Source organism: Buceros rhinoceros, unplaced genomic scaffold, assembly GCF_000710305.1.
Source record: "Buceros rhinoceros silvestris isolate BGI_N320 unplaced genomic scaffold, ASM71030v1 scaffold155, whole genome shotgun sequence".
Taxonomy (NCBI): Eukaryota; Metazoa; Chordata; class Aves; order Bucerotiformes; family Bucerotidae; genus Buceros; species Buceros rhinoceros.
In genome coordinates this window covers 18779-29225 of record NW_010410899.1, presented here as the reverse complement: position 1 = coordinate 29225, position 10447 = coordinate 18779, and positions in this window count along the sequence as shown.

Below are 10447 nucleotides of genomic sequence, written 5' to 3'. Positions count from 1 at the left end.
ATCCTGCTGTTTTCTTTCCATTCCTCATGAGGCTCTGCCACCCTTAAGGAAGTTGAGGAATGCAGTTCTGGTGTGGTTTTGTGATCCTGACTGGGACCACTTGCACTTGCACACTTGGAGAAGAAGCATGAGAAACAGAGTGAACCCCACTTACGTACTTCAACCATTCTGTGAGCGGAGGGCCTCGGGTGTGTGGAGAGCTCTCCCCCGGTCTTACAGACAAGTGTGGGCTCTGGCGGGGAGCGAGCTGCACGCAGCGTGGGTGGCACTGCCTTCACGGGTTGCTTGGATCATCAGGGTCTTTGACTGACCTGGAGAAAAGAGCTCTGGCTTTGTAAGAGCTCTTGTCTTCTCGGTCCCCACATCTATTCCTCAGCTTGTTTAGCATTTGCCTTTATTTCTCAACATGCTGGGACTTGCAGTGCTGGTGATGAAACACTGCTCTGGGTATGGAACAGAAGTTGCTGTGCATGTGGTGTTGGTCAGGGTCAGGCTGTGAGGTGCAGGATCTGCCTTCCTGAGGGATGCTCAGGAACGGGCATAAACAAGGGTCCCTGTTCATTTCTCCTGTCTCGGGGGTGGGGGGTGGTCAGGGCTGAACAGAGTATGTGACTAAAATCATCTGCTGGTGATGCGATTCTAAAGCAAATGATGACCAGGGACAGGAAGGAAGCAGACCTGGAGCTATCTACGTGGAAGATTAACCTGGATTAACTTTCAAATTTTATTTATTCCATTGCACTCCCAAAGTAAATTGTAGTATATTATATTAATGCCACTTACATCTAAATGAAAGCATCCACACTGGGATTTAATGCAGTTTAAGTAATCTGTGTTTAATTCCCACATTCGCAAATTCGTATAATTTGAATTAGTTTTCCTCTGTGTTTCTGTGTAGACGAACGGTCCAAGGCATCTTGTCTTTCTGGCACTGTGCCTCTGGAGTGATACATCTGATGCCATTTTCCTTGGGTAGAGTATTGTCTAATGCCAGATGTCACCCATAAGGTTTTTACATCTTCATTAACTAATACACAAATGTGTGCATCTAAGATGGATGCAGTTAGCACTGCTAACAGCCTCTGCCTATGAAAATCCTCAGCACAGAAAAGCTTAGGCTGGGCATGGATAAATTGCATTTTACTCACAGGAACTGCTTATGCTCTAAGCTTGCTCTGTTCATCCCACCACAATTAACCGGTAGAAGAAACGGAAAACTCTGCTAGTGCTTCAGAGAAACATCCTGCTGTTGCATTGCCGTCTACAGCAACGCTCTCACGGAGGCCACTACCAAAACACAACATACAGGTTGCATCTGCTGCTGGGTTGCTCCCAGATTGATGTGTAGAAATTGATGGTCCTTTCTTCTCCCTCATCTCTTCCTGGGAAAAATCCATAGTACTTCCATGCAGGCAGGTGAGATATCCCAGCGTGGAGCGTACCGTACTGCTTGCGTAAGGCAGCAGAAAGGCGCTCTGTGCCAGCCTGTTGACACCACCGCAGACATGAGTGCTGGGGAGAGCACTTGTGTCTCCAAAAAGATCTGGTAACCAGGAGGAAAAGGACCGGCCAGGGATACAAACTTGTGTCTTCAGTGACCGCCCTTTGCTCTGAGTCAAATTTGATTATCTCAAACAGTACAGAAAAATCAGAAAGATCGCGTTGGTTTTAAGTTCTTTTTTTTCCCCTTGGGTGAATTCATAGCACATCTTTTCCAAACACATACATGTGTGTGTATATACGTGTGTGTGAGTGTGTACATATATACATACATGTACATGTATACATTTAAAAGCCAACCGTAGACTTTAAAAGCATTTAGCAATAAGTCAAATTACAGTAGCTTCTAGCACATGTGTGAACAGGTCATGTGTGAACAGCTCCTGTTCCACAGCATTGTCTTCGCGCAGGAGCCTTCGTGTCTTACCCCTGCCGGTTCTGTTGTACGGGGACAAAGGGAAGCTCTTCTATTTGGGTGTAAATAATGGGAATTGAATAGAGAATTTACAGAATTTTTACAGATGGTTTTAAATAATTCAGCACCAGAACTGTAAATATGTCGACAGCAGCTACTCAGCTGGACCTGTTCTGATGTACGTCACTTGTTTAGGTAACAGACAAGGAGACTGCCTTACAGCATCCGGCCAGCGGGTAACGACGTTTTTGTAAACGGTTAAGTACTGTCACCTACCCAACTTCCTTTGGGTCATTCACATCAGGGTTTTGTGATGCTGCTATTAATTTATTGAAGGAAGTTTGTCGGTTTAATCACTCTTTTTTCATGGTCTATCAGAAAATAAATAAATGAACTCACCCTCTCTTTTTTTATCTGTCCCAAATTAAAATCTTCCCTGAGTGCTAAATATGTCCTGACCAAAAAGCCAACACCAAAAAAATGAGGATGAGTCTAACTTTCATTTCTCCTCCCACACTTGAAGTATGGCCCACTGTTGCTTAATCACAGAAACTAGAGTCAGTAGATATTGCAAGACTTCCAAACCCAAAACTTGTGAAATATGAAGATGGTGATAAACTATTCCCCCTTTCTCCTTGCTTCCTCCAGGAAAAAACTAAAAATGACATTTTGAAATTACCTCAATTTAAAAAATGGGTTTAGTTCTCTGCAACTTAACCAAAGTCAGGTTGTCCTCGCAGCAGTTTTGCTTCTCCTGAGCTGTAGTCATTAACCATGGTGGTGCCTCGAGAAGCCCTGCCTCGGGGCTGCCTGCTGGGCGTACCTGCTGGGAGTTTTGGGGGGGTCCTCAAACCCTGGCTCAGGTATGGTTTTGTCTTAAGAACAGTGTATGTGGTGGTGTTCTGATCTGAGTTGGAACTGAACGAGTGAAAAAACCAGTTCCTTGGAAATGGTGCTGCAGGCTGAAATGTGTTAGTTGCTTTGCTTCCCAAAGCAGATGGGACAAGTGCAGGCGGGCTGCCTTCGAGACTGAGTGCGCACACCGAGGACGTGACCTAGCACACAGACTACCCCATTTGCATGCATTGAGGAGTCTACCCACGGGGTCAGCCCCAGAACTAGCATCTTCCTGATCTGTAGAGGCTTGCAGCCTTCCCCACCAGAGGCCAGAAGCAAGGTTGGCCAAGTTTGCTCAGGCATAGAACTTTGTGGCTGAGCAACTTGGCTTCCAGACCTGAGCTGGTTCATCTACATCTGTGACATGTTGCCTCACACAGCCAAGCCTGGGGTGTAGCACCCACGGAGTCAGCCGTGGTGGCTTTGGGGACCTCAAAGCCTCAAAGGCTGTCCTTTGAGGACAAGAGCTTGCTCCTTCAGCCCTGTGCTCATTGAAGGTAAGAGCAGTGACCCAGAGGCTGTGGCATTTGGGAGGTGGTATGGCTCAGAGCCAATGCTGAAGAGCCCCAAGGTATCCCATCTCAGCATGGCTCGCCTTATTTTAATGACCCATGAGTCAGCAATAGTTTTTATCTGTGTGATAATTTAAAGATGCTGCTGTTAGGTGGTGTGTGAGTAGTCAATGTGAACAGTGCGGTTAGTGCCTTTTTCTCTATAGCCACACTCGAGTCAACCACCAGTGCCTGTCTTCTGGACAGCCCTACAGACAGGCTCATCGCTGGCATGGCATGCAGCCAGGGCTCTTCCCTTCCAAGCCAGAAGGCTGACTGCAGTCACATGATGGCCTGGAGCCAAGAGGGCCCTGAATACGGAGACCCAAATTGCAGAGGAAAAATGTACTTTAAAGAAAAAACCCTAAACCTCAAGCAAATCTTCAGAAATATTGTTCAGCTTTGAGCTAAGGAAGGGTGGCTGATATTCCTGCAGGCAAATTGTGCTAGTCTGGCATCCCAACAGCAGTGTCCATCGTCTGATAACGATGCAAATGTCTTTTGGATGTGCCTCCTCCCTGGGCCACCATATCATTAGGACAGCTTCATGCCAAGCCAAGAACTGCACTTGGCTGTGTCTCCATTTCAGACTGGGGCGTTAAAGGCATTAGAAGCTTTTTCCTAGGAGAAAGCATACAAAGACCACTCAACCTTGGGCAAGTGCAGCAGAAGACCAGAGCCGGGCAGATAGATACACACACACATCTGCACAGGTGAACACAAAGACCCCAGAGCCCTCAGAAATCCCCAGGAGGTGTCACCATGCTGCAGTCTTCCACTGCAAAAAATGGGAACAGAGGAACAGCTGTGAAGGAAACCTGTGACGGGGAGATCACACGCAGCCGTAGTAGTCGCTGTCAAGTGAGGGCTGTTCTAGTGACAATGTGGTGGTGGAGGAATACGTACCAAAAAGTGCTTTCATTTTTTCATTTTTAACTATGAAGTTATTAATGACTGTTCTGCCTCTCCCTCATTTTCCTTTAAGTCTGAGGTCTTCTGCTTGTTTGCTCTTACCCACACTGAAATTTGTGCTCTGAAGCTGTTAGAAATCAACAAAATATCTACGTGATGTGTCATTCCCTCTTCACTGCAGGGATGCTGCAATCCCAAATCAACATCAGACAGTCTTCAGGTGAGTGATTTGAGATACATATGACACAATCAGTGCAGCTTGCCAACTAAAGGACCACCCAGAAGGTCGTCAACAAACAGTCATATGCATGAGCTACACACCAGAAATTTTTGCTTTAAACTGTCCTAAATCAGGGGTTGTGCTGACGGCAGGAGGGTGTGTCTGTCCATGGGGAGGGATCTGGGAGGGCAGAGTGCCCTGAGCTGCCCACTGCTCCAGGCAGCCGTCCTGCACGCTCCGGCTGGGAGGCTGCTTGGTTTATGAGCTGGGGCAGCGTGTCCTGGCACACTGCCCCGTGGGATTTACTCCCCTCTGTGCTCAGCACTGCCACTGCAGAAAAGGTTGCAAACACCTGTCCTCCTGGTCCACAACTTTGAAGATTTGGGGGGAGGGGACTGGCAAGTGGCTAAGTGTCTAGCAATGACATAAGCTGAATAACTGGTTGCTCTGGGGTGATGAAAGCAAGAGAGTTACGTGGGCTGCTCACAACAGCCAATGGGTTAAAATCTTTGGAGGAAAATTGAGACCTCGAAGCAATCCTTGCTACATATTACATCTCTCATGACTGTTGCCTTATGTTCTGCGTCCCCCCAGTGAAGGATCTCTTAGCATATAAACACAATTTCCCCAGCAGTTTCCTGGCTGTTGCTTTGTCACTCCAGTTGGCGACCAACGCTTAGGTGATAAGTGATTCGAAAAATTAATCATGCAGCATCACAGAGGGCACGTTAAATCCACTGTTCTGAACTTTCCCGTGATTGAATCATAATTAGTTCAACAAATTGGATAAATTAATGTTTAATTAAAATACAGCCTAATTATCCAATGTATGCTTTTAATAGGATCTAATTGTGGCATTTTGAGTAATTTAAATTGCTGAAACACTAAAACCAATCTGTAGGCTGGTGCCTGTTAGACCACTGCCTGGTTGCATTTGCTGAAATTTAGACCAGTTTTACATTTGGGTGTGCTGCTGATGTTAGTGTCTCCTCCTGCAGAACAACAGGCACGGGCTGGTGATGGATGTTCATCAAAGCTACTGAAGATTTTAATCAGGGTCTTGTTCCCGGACTGAAGGATAGAACAGCTGTTCTGTGACTTTTGGGGGAAGAAGCCTTCAGTGACCTTCCTGTGGAGCTCACACTTCCCAAAGATCGTGACACTGCTCAAAGAATAGGTAAGTGCAAAAGTCCAGCAGGTGACGCAGCTGTGTTGGGGGTTCCTCCTCTACAGGCACCAAGAGTTCCCAAAATGTCTTCAGTGAGGATCAACAGGTCACAGTGACTTACCCATGAAGCCATGGCAATCTTCAGCCCCAAGCTAAGTACTCCCCTCCTTCTTGTAGCACAGCCACAAGGTGGTTAACCACTGGTGGGCTAACCCTCAAACGAACATTTGGTCTCTCTTGCACCTTTTCTAGGTGCTGTTGAAGAGAAAACTGCCTGCTTCCTCTACCGGGCTGTCCTACGATGACAGTCAGCAAAGCGGTGGCATGCATTGCCGACTCTGGACCACAAGGCAGGGGATGCAGCAAGCCGTGGTGAGCAAACTGTGGTTTTCCTTAGCCAGATCTTTATTCCTCGAGGGCAAATGAATGGGATCACGTACTGTGCTGTAGTTTGTTGACACTTCTGCTTTAAAAACTAGATGGGGCTGTATGTTAGGCCTGAGCAGCAGCTCTGGTGATGGGCAGAGTCGGGGGACACAGGTCCAAAAAGGGGCATAGAGAGCCTTTTTAATGAGAAGAGAACAGAAAGCTTGGCTTGTTCCTCCTAGCAGCTGAGGATGGGTGAGGAAAGCTCTCCATCAGGACATCAGAACATGCTCGTTCTGACTGAGAAGGGAGAGAGGCTATTTAGGCTAGAGGAAAATACTGACACACAAAAAGGGCCAGAAATAAACTAGAAATTAGAAACAGGTTTCTAACAAGTGGAATATTCCAGGTCTGCCTGGGACTGCACTTTCTGGAGAGGCAGCAGTAGCAGCAGCAAAGAGCTTATTGAGGGTTCAGCTCTTGCATTCACACAGGAATTTATTCTTTAGAGGTACAGCAGGAGGGCCCAGCTCAGCCCTTTTGTCCTCGGCCTCCCGGCTGGCAGAGCTCAGGCGCCAAGCCAGCCATCTGCGCAACAGCCCCTCTGACCTCCCCAGTGATGTGTCCCAAAGCGTGGGAGAAACGAACATCTCAAAGCAGGAGCACTATTTTTGTGCTACGGTCCTTCCAAGTCCTAGCAAAACCGTGAAAAACGACACAATTTTGGAGGAAGGCAGGCAAGGCTGTGTCAAGTCAGTGCATCTCCCGCAAGCAGGACAGCGTGAAGCCCAGGGATCATGAAGGATCTGTGTTCCCAGCTCTGGGCCAGCCCCAAGTTGTACGAAGCAGTATTTCATTTGCCTTCTCAGAAGCAGCTAGAATGAAGCAGCTTGGCTAGCCCAAGCTGGACTGCATGCAGTCAGCAAGGAAGTTTTATTCACCGCCACAAGCATTTTCATGGACAGTGAGTGTTCTTGGAGACAGTCTCCGTCTGCTCTGGAGAGGTCGAGGTCGTGTCCTGCTGGGCTGCCATTAGCTGGCGTAGTTGAGGATGTGCTGGTGAGCAGCTTTACGGGCTGAGAGCCTGCTTTGTGCTTGCACTGCCTGCATTGTTCTAATGCTTTTCTTTGTCACTGTGTTTCGAACTGCTCAGCCAGGATCTTCATGCTTCTGCTTCAGTAAAATAAATTGTGTTGTTGGCCTTTTAAGCCTCTGTTGTTAAAAATGTACTCTGCTAGACCTGGCAGGCAGCAAGTTTATTGTTTTCTCAGTGTGACAGTTTCTAAATAAATTGACAGCATGGGCTCAAACTCCTGGGCAGCTACCAGCCAAGGCCAATCTGAGACTCCCAAGGCTGGGACATATTTCCAGCTCAACAGTTAAGAGCCAGAACGTCATCAGATCGAAGGTGAGGACTATCCTGTCCTGGACATCAGATGGGGATGCACTGGGGGCACAGCTTCCCTGGGTGGCCCCGGCTCTGCGGTCAGACCCTGTGAGGGTGCAGTGGATGTTCAGGTACCGAGAAGCAGGATGGGAACCTGCATCTTTTGTCTCTGATCTCTTCTCCTGTGTAAATTTTCTTTTACTTCTCTCCTCATTTGAGCTAGAACTAATTGTGTTCAGTGATTTTACTTTTCAGCTCAGTCCCTTCTAAGTAACTGCACTTTCTGAATTTCGTGGAATATTTTTGCAGATAGTGTCTGCTTCTAGAAAAGTGACCATAGAATCATAGAATGCTTTGGGTTAGAAAGGACCTTCGAGGGTCACTAGCCCAAACCCCTGCAGTGAGCAGGAACATCTTCAGCTCGATCAGGTTGCTCAGAGCCCCGTCCAACCTGACCTGGAATGTTTCCAGGGATGGGGCATCTACCACCTCTCTGGGCAACCTGGGCCAGTGTTTCACCACCCTCATAGTAAAATAGTCTTCTTTATATCTAGTCTAAGTCTCCCTCTTTTAGTTTAGAAACATCACCCCTTGTCCTGTCACAACAAGCCCTCTAAAAGGACTGTCCCCATCTTTCTTATAAGCCCCCTTTAAGTATCGAAAGGCTGCAATAAGGTCCCCCCAGAGCCTTTTCTTCTCCAGGCTGAACAACCCCAATTTTCTCAGCCTGTCCTCATAGAAGAGATGTTCCTCCCCCCAGATCTCCTTCATGGCCCTCCTCTGGAACTGCTCCATCAGGTCTATGTCTTTCTTGTGCTAAGGACTCCAGAGCTGGACATGGTACCCCAGGTGGGGTCTCACCAGAGCAGAGGGACAGAATTACCTTCCTTGACCCGCTGGCCACGCTGCTTTGGATGCAGACAAGGACATGGTTGGCTTTCTGGGCTGCGAGTGCACATTGTTGACTCATGTCCAGCTTTTCATCCACCAGTACCCCCAAGTCCTTCTTCACAGGACTGCTCTCAATTCCTTCATCCCCAGCCTGTATTGATATCGGGGTTTGCTCCAACCCGGGTGCAGGACCTTGCATTTGGCCTTGTTAAACCTTGTGATATTCAAATAGGCCTACTTCCCCAGCTTGTCCAGGTCCCTCTGCATGGCATCTGCATGTCAGCTGCACCACTCAGCTTGGTCTCATCTGCAAACTTGCTAGGGTACACTCAATCCCACTGTCTATGTGTTGCATTTGGGCTTGTTAAACCTCGTGATCTTCAAATAGGCCGACTTCCCCAGCTTGTCCAGGTCCCTCTGCATGGCATCTGCATGTCAGCTGCACCACTCAGCTTGGTCTCATCTGCAAACTTGCTAGGGTATCCACCAGTACCCCCAAGTCCTTCTTCACAGGACTGCTCTCAATTCCTTCATCCCCAGCCTGTATTGATATCGGGGTTTGCTCCAACCCGGGTGCAGGACCTTGCATTTGGCCTTGTTAAACCTTGTGATATTCAAATAGGCCTACTTCCCCAGCTTGTCCAGGTCCCTCTGCATGGCATCTGCATGTCAGCTGCACCACTCAGCTTGGTCTCATCTGCAAACTTGCTAGGGTACACTCAATCCCACTGTCTATGTCACTGATGAAGATATTCAACAGCACTGGTCCCAGTACCGACCCCTGAGGGACACTTGTCACTGGTCACCACCTGGACATCAAGCCATTGACCACTACCCTCTGGGTGGGACCATCCAACCAATTCATTATTCACCCAACAGTCCACCCATCAAATTCCTCTCTCTCCAATTTAGGGAGAAGGGTGTTGTGGGGGACCGTGTCAAAGGCCTTACCGAAAGCCAGACAGATGACAGCCATATCTCCTCCCTTGTCCTCCGGCGTAATCACTTCATCATAGAAGGCCACTAGGTTGGCCAGGCAGGACCCGCCCTTGGTGAAGCCATGCTGGCTGTCTCAAATCACCTCTCTGTCCTCCCTGTGCCTTAGAATTGTTCCTACGAGAATCTGTCCCATGATCTTCCAGGCACAGAGGGGAGACGGACAGCTTGGTAGTTCCCAGGGTTCTCCTTTCTACCCTTCTTAAACACAGGTGCAGTGTTTCCCTTTCCCTGTCACCAGGGACTTCACCTGAACTGCCTTGACTTTTCAAATATCACGGAGAGTGGCTTGGCAGCTACATCAGCCTATTCCCTCAAGACTCCAGGATGCATCTCATCGGGTCCGATAGACTTATGTACGTTCAGGTTCCTCAGGTGGTCACGAACTGCATCTTCTCTTACAGTGGGAGAGATTTTGCTCCCCTGGTCCCCATCCTGTGGTCCTGTGGTCAGGAGGTGTGAGAAGAAAGGTTACCAGTGAAGACTGAGGCAAAAAAGTTGTTGAGTACCTCAGCCGCCTTCTCATCTGTTGTCGCCAGTTTGCCAGTCATGTTTGTCAGAGGGCATACACTTTCTTTAACCTTCCTTTTCTGTTTGACATACTTGTAGAAGCCCTTCTCGTAATTCTTTGCATCCCTAGCACCTGATAGCGCTTGGTGTCTATAGTTACTGTTAAGGATTGGGGTGGAGAAAGGCTCTTGCTTATACTCGCTCCTATAGAAACCAAGATCACTGCTAAATCTTGTGTCCCATGTTGGGGTGCCATAAAGCAAGAGGTCCAAAAACTGTCAAAACTGACCAACAAACTATTCCATTCCATACATACCATATTCTGTACAAAGCTGAGGGATCACAAGGGTCAAGCTCTCTTCTTCAATGGCCAATGTCCAAGGAGGTCTCTGTCCATTCGGCTTCAATCCTCATCTGTACATTTCTGAATCCAGTTCCAGAATGCAGCTCCTGAACCCGGTTCCCACCTGCCTCTGAATCGGTTCTGGGAATTCCCCGGTGCCTGCCCGCAGCATCAGTGGTGCAGTGAGGTAACTGACAAAATGTGTATTTTGTATACATTTCTTTTTTTTTTTTATTAAAGCATTTTAGTTTTCTTTTTAAATCCATAAGTTTCTCTCCCTTATTACCTTTC